The following is a 6,090-nucleotide window of genomic DNA, read 5'->3' as shown; positions in this document are numbered from 1 at the left end:
GGGATGCCCGAGTCCATAGTATCGGACCGGGATCCTCGTTTTACGTCTGGGTTTTGGCGACATGTGTTCGAGCTGCTAGGTAGCAAGCTCCACATGTCGACCGCAGACCATCCGCAGACCGAAGGCCAAACAGAACGTGCCAATCGGGTCGTAGCGAATGTCTTACGCACTATAGCAACTTTCAAAGAATGGAGCGAGCAATTGCCCTGTGTGGACTTCGCTATAAATAACAGTGTCCATGCCAGTACGGGTGAGACATTGTTTTATATTAACGGACAGCGCCATTCTCGAACGCCAGTCTCGTTCGTGCGCAGCCCATGTCTTAGTGGAAGATGGCCGCTTACTACGCTCGGTGCCAAAGAGGGACATAGTTTCGTCAATAAGACGATGACCCGCGAGGGTATCATCTTAACGACAGAAACTTGCCCTAGTGACCCTGCCAGTTTAGCAGTGGTCAATAAAACTACGTCCTATGACCGACCTATCGGCGGTGTCATAGGCGAGTTTAATGCTGAAAGCGTAAGCGAAGCTCAACGCTTTGTGGATGAGCGATTAGTCATCACACGAAAAGTCCGTGACGCGATGGCAAGTGCACAGGATAAGCAAGAAGAATATGCGGACCGAAATGATCGCAAAAAAAATGAACGCTTTAGAGTGGGTGAAAAAGTACTATTATGTAGTGCTACCCTACCTATAATGCATTTTTTGTACTACCTGAGGTACTACTAAGTTGTTGCCGCGTTGCATCGAGCCCTTTACGGTGGTAGAAGAGGTTGGAGGCCTAAACTATAGACTCACCCTTCCCCGGTATATAAAGACAAAACCCGTATTTACGTGGGTCGTCTGAGACGGTATGCAGACCCAAATGAGGTCACATGCCCCACCGTCTTAGGAGACCGATAATGACGTCGACTGTTTGTCGAGCGTCGTTCGGGTTAGAGAGACGGAGAAGGAGAAAAACTATAAACCGACCGGCTCCTCCCACCACGAACAGGACTCGGAGAGCGAGGGACGTCACGAGAGTAACGCAGATCTCTCAGCAATATCTTCTCCAGAAGGTCCAAGCGAGTCTTCAGGCGTTCATAACCCTGACGATCCTTCGCTCGGACATCCTGAAGATCCAATATCAGTCGCAAGACTTGACCCTCGAGATCCAATATACGTCGTTTGGCAGCGCTTAACGCCTGCGACTGAACGGACAAAGGTAAGGCAGCCACGATTAGGTGGGCGAGATCGCCACTCCTATCGGGCGCCACCTGCACTGATGGATCCGGGAGGAATCAACGCATCCTTATTGGAAGGTTGCTTGCCAACCGCTCCGTGAGGGGGTACAGTACCGCCCATGATTTCTTTCACACGCAAGCGGGCGAAATTAATTCGCTGCGACCGCGGTTTCATCGCATCGGAATGCGGATGAATGCGGCGCGTGAATTCCGCCTCGTATTGGTCGGGCGTTTCGTTTGAACGCAACACAACTGACATTGGGAAAATACGCCCAAGCGATTTTCACTGAGCCATCCGTGATTTAAAAACGTCACAATAATTATGTGCGTCTAGAAGAGCGCGCTCTAGGAGCGACGCTCTTGGCCTGTTTAATCGAGGTCATGTAGATGGTAGGGACATCGGTGATAAACCACCCGTCAATATACCACCCGTCACATAGCCACGTTCAAAACGACTGGCTTGTGACACCGACTGAGCACGTTCAAGTGTCGTCGGCGGAGCTTTAGGCTCCGAATCCTCTATGTCAGAACCATTATGGATTATGGTCTGAGCATAAGGCGTTGTGGTTATACCCAACGAAGAAGCGACTGCGCCTTTTTCGGCAGCGCTCTCATTACCTTTCGCTGCGCTATCCAGCGTAGACGACGAGACAACATTCGTAAACGTTGCTATCTCCATGCTGTGAACCATGAGCGAAGTTTGGATGGGCAATAATGCGCCATCATCATTCCTCATGAGCTCGTTATCCGCAACACTACTATGAGGTGACGGCAAAGGTGCCGACTCATTGAAGTTGACAATGAGCGACGGATCAACATCCTCACTGATAAAGTAGGAAGGATCCTTAAGAACCGTTAACGCGACAGCACCAGTAGCTGTCGGCGTTTCGACTCAAGCATTAGACGCTGCCGGCGTGTTAACGCGGCGCTCGCGCTTAGCGAGTGGTTGAGTGGGTGTCCTCGCAGACGACCCACCAACATTGCCATTTTACGTGGCATCTTTGGCGCCGTGTATGTAGACACAGGTCACTAGAGTAATTGAGATAAATAGCAACGCGTAAAGCTGCTCGCAGTTCCTCCGTCCTCTTAGACAGATTTAAAATCTAAATTCGTTCTTTAAGGGGGGATGGCGTAACGGGCTCAAGTTGCCCTAGTGTTTTATACCCGTAAAGTACATTTGCTGTACATAAGGGGGTGGTCAATTGCTAAATAATAGTAATTAGACCCAGCACTCGGGTGTGGTTCACGTCGTAATGCGGCCACGCTCTACTTAGACACACACCCTAGCACAGCGAGGAAGCGGTTTAACCGGCTTCTCTTGCGTGGAGTGGAGTGAGGTTGTTGCGGTGGGCGCGTTAGCGACCTCACCCAACGCCCTAAGTACTCTGGTTAAGTGTCGTCACGGGAGCGGTAGGAGAGCGAGGGACATCACGCGAGTAACGCGGATCCCTCAGCATTATCCTCTCGAGAAGGTCCAAGCGAGTCTTCAGGCGTTTGCGAAGACCTTCATATCGTTGACTTTCCATAAAGTCGCGCTAGCGTCATAACGATCGATATAAAGCCGGTAAATCTTTAAAAGATTTATCGGATGGATTCATCAGATGATCATTTAAACGCAGAAGGTATTTAATCCGTCTCGTCGTGCGCACTTACCAAGTAGGAAGTAGTTTTTAGACAAATTATATTTAATAGAATTAAATATAAATACCTATTTTTATTAATTAAAATGTCATCTCTATAGATGACACTAATATGTATTGCGAGCGTATCTTTCTAGATACCTCGCGTAACGGATGATGCTAGCCGTCATCACGGACGACGCTAGGCATTATCCCTCCTAATGTGAATGCACCTATGTGCATCACATACACAAGGGTGAGTCACAACGTGAACCACACCCGAGTGCTGGGTCTAATTACTATTATTTAGTAACTGACCATTCCCTTAAGTACATCAAATGTACTTAACGGGGACTTTGTAACATTAGGGCAACTTTAGCCCGTTACACCATCCCCCCCTTTAAGAACGAATTTATATTTTTAAAATCCTCAAAGAGGAGAGAGGACTGCGAGCAGCTTTACGCGCCGCTAGTTCACTCGATCACTCAAGCGCACGTGTTTCCATACACTGCGCCCAAGATGCCACCTAAAAGGGGCCACGTTGGTGGGTCGTCTGCGAAGACGCCCACTAAACCTCGCACTAAGCGCACGCGCCGCGTTAATTTGCCGGTCGCGCCTAATGCCTTAGTCGGAACGCCGACAGCCACTGCTGCACCCATTGCGTGTTGTGTGTCGATCTAATGAGGATCGGTGCAATGTCGACATTTCTTTTAAGGATTGTTGTGATGGATCTGAGGGGATCCAACAACCCGTTAAGAGTCTTGTTTTCTTTATGGGCTCTTTTAATGTCGTCAAGTAAAGTTGACGACATAACACATATTGTTGCAGCAGTGGGCTTATTCTCGCTGTTGAAAGGCGCAGCCGGCTCAAAAAAGAGGTAGGCGCGAAAGCGCATCTCTTACGACATTAATGTCGTTCTGGCATAAATTCCACGAAGATATAATGTTCCACGATAAAGATAACCACCTCGCTATTCTGTGCGAGAGGTGTGGAATACTAGTCGCAGTGTGTAAAGCCGCCAGGTCCGTTTAAAACATAAACGGTCTGTCTTCGAAGAAGTGCACTCTAAATTTAGCCAGTGCATGTTCATGGCATGGAGTTCCTTGTCATACACGGGGGGTTTACGCGTAGATGATTGCAGCTACAATGCTTAATAGCAGACAATGTGTTCTGCGCCGTCTGCGTCATTTTTGCATCGAAGCACATCCAAATGCAAAATTCCTGGCGTCACAGACGACATGGAATGGTCTGTCTTGGTCTGCACTCCCTAAATTGGCAATTACAGCAAGCTTTACTAGATACTCTTATTGAGTGCTGCGAATTGGATTTCATAACCACTTTACATATTTCTTGATTAAACAAGTAAGACTGTCATTTCGGCATAGTTGCGCGAGTACTTGGGCGTGTACACCGCCCGAGCAACTTTTGAAGTCATATTACTTCGAGTTGTGAGGCCAGTCGGTGAACGCCCTGATATTTTTTCAGGATCAGGGCGTACACGGTGTTTTTCCACGATGCATCCAAGGAGAGGCATTCCGCATATGGTATATATACACTTCTGAGGTTGGGTAACAGCTTGTGCTGACGTTAACATGTAGAACCTCACTGACGTGAGTACGATGTACTTCAACGTTCGACTTTCCGCTTTTGGCGCGGCTCAGAGTCAAGCCATCATCAAAATCACAAGATGCGGAATCTCGCACCAATCTCAACTGATTGCTAACACACCTGTTGAAAGTAGCGGAGGCATTACCAAGCCCCTGTAAAATCACGAGCCACACCGCTTAGGTTGCTTACTGCTGCGAGCGAATATCCTGTTCACGCACGAGTATCTGATAGAACCCGTTCATCAAATCCATTGGCCACATGTTCTCTTTGGCACACCATCAATGATTACATCCTTTCTCGGTACGGTTCAACGCCGATACCGTTGCAATATTTGATTTTTGAATGCATGCAGAAGCAGCCGCTCTCCTGTACCTTGGGGCACACAAAGGTCTGAGAGCTATGTGAGGAGGTTGACCATCTCACATAACCCGCTGGTACGCAATCAGCACATAATTTGTCGATTATTAACTAGGCAGTGGCCACTACCGCACGATACAATAGTTTGAACCTGGATTCAGGTCAAACTCGTGTCGAGTTCCTTTATCCTTAGTCAACTCGCACAATACCGATTCATATAACATATCTTAAATTCGATCACTTGCGACTCCCAAGCTTGAGACAAAAAAAACTTCAATCCGAGTCATTTCATCGGGGATACTTTTGTCCATCGGTGAGCGGCTGAGAACCAGTTCATTCTCACGGAATATTATTGCCGAACGAATACTGGCCACATACTCATCTTTTTGTAACGAGTACGCAGATCTGCTCGACTTTGCCACTACGCAGATGAAGCAAGAATCGTTTCGGTTCGAGCATGGCGATTGAGTTATGTTCGAAAACATTGGAGGTGATTTCAGCTCAAGTGTAAGAGCGATACACTTGGTCCGGTAGCAGAAAGACGTTCAACGTTGCGGTTTCTTGTTGAAAACCTATTTTCGCAGATTCTTGGGGACTTAGTCTCTCAAGTATTTGCGGAATTGTTCCCTTATGCATTTGGGGAATATCCTCTCCCACCGTCAAAACCTGTGGTTGCGCAGCCACTTCACGATCAACTCTCCAGTCGTATGGAGTTTCCGCACTGTCTCTTTAAAAGGCGTTAGGACGTTGCGCTCTAGGCAATCATCCTTGTCCCGTCCCCTAGACTTATTCGAGTGATGGACCTATGGCGCTGCATGTGCTTGTACGCCGCCGCCGGAATCTACTACACAATGTGATGTTAGTACCACTTCGAAGACATATGCACTCTTACTATCCATAATACCGAAATTGAGACCGTCGCGATCACTCGTTGTATATTCACACGCTTGCGGGCGCTCCAAGACTTCCATGAGATGGACATCTTATGAACAAGAGACAGGCGTCGCCACGAGTCGATGCTGCCAATTTTATGCATGGCTCGCCTTCTTAGCCATGGTACCCCAGGCGATACCAAATTTTGTCATCAAAGGTAATATAGTAAAATCATCATTGTACAATTTACCTTTCAAAGTGTATTGGATTCCAAATTCACATTTTTTACTGCTACATATGCACCTGTTGCAAGGCATACTGTAATCTTTGTTAGTACTGACCCCGAACGTTTTGACAGTCCGCCTCGCCGTTGCGATTTTGCAACAATGTCGGACCCGAGTGGATGAAAG

This window comes from Bremia lactucae (genome assembly GCF_004359215.1).
Source record: "Bremia lactucae strain SF5 chromosome Unknown BlacSF5_NotPlaced_18_SHOA01000004.1_1233567bp, whole genome shotgun sequence".
In the NCBI taxonomy this organism is placed as follows: Eukaryota; Oomycota; class Peronosporomycetes; order Peronosporales; family Peronosporaceae; genus Bremia; species Bremia lactucae.
The sequence above is the reverse complement of the archived record's forward strand: the minus strand, read 5'-3'. Positions refer to the sequence as shown.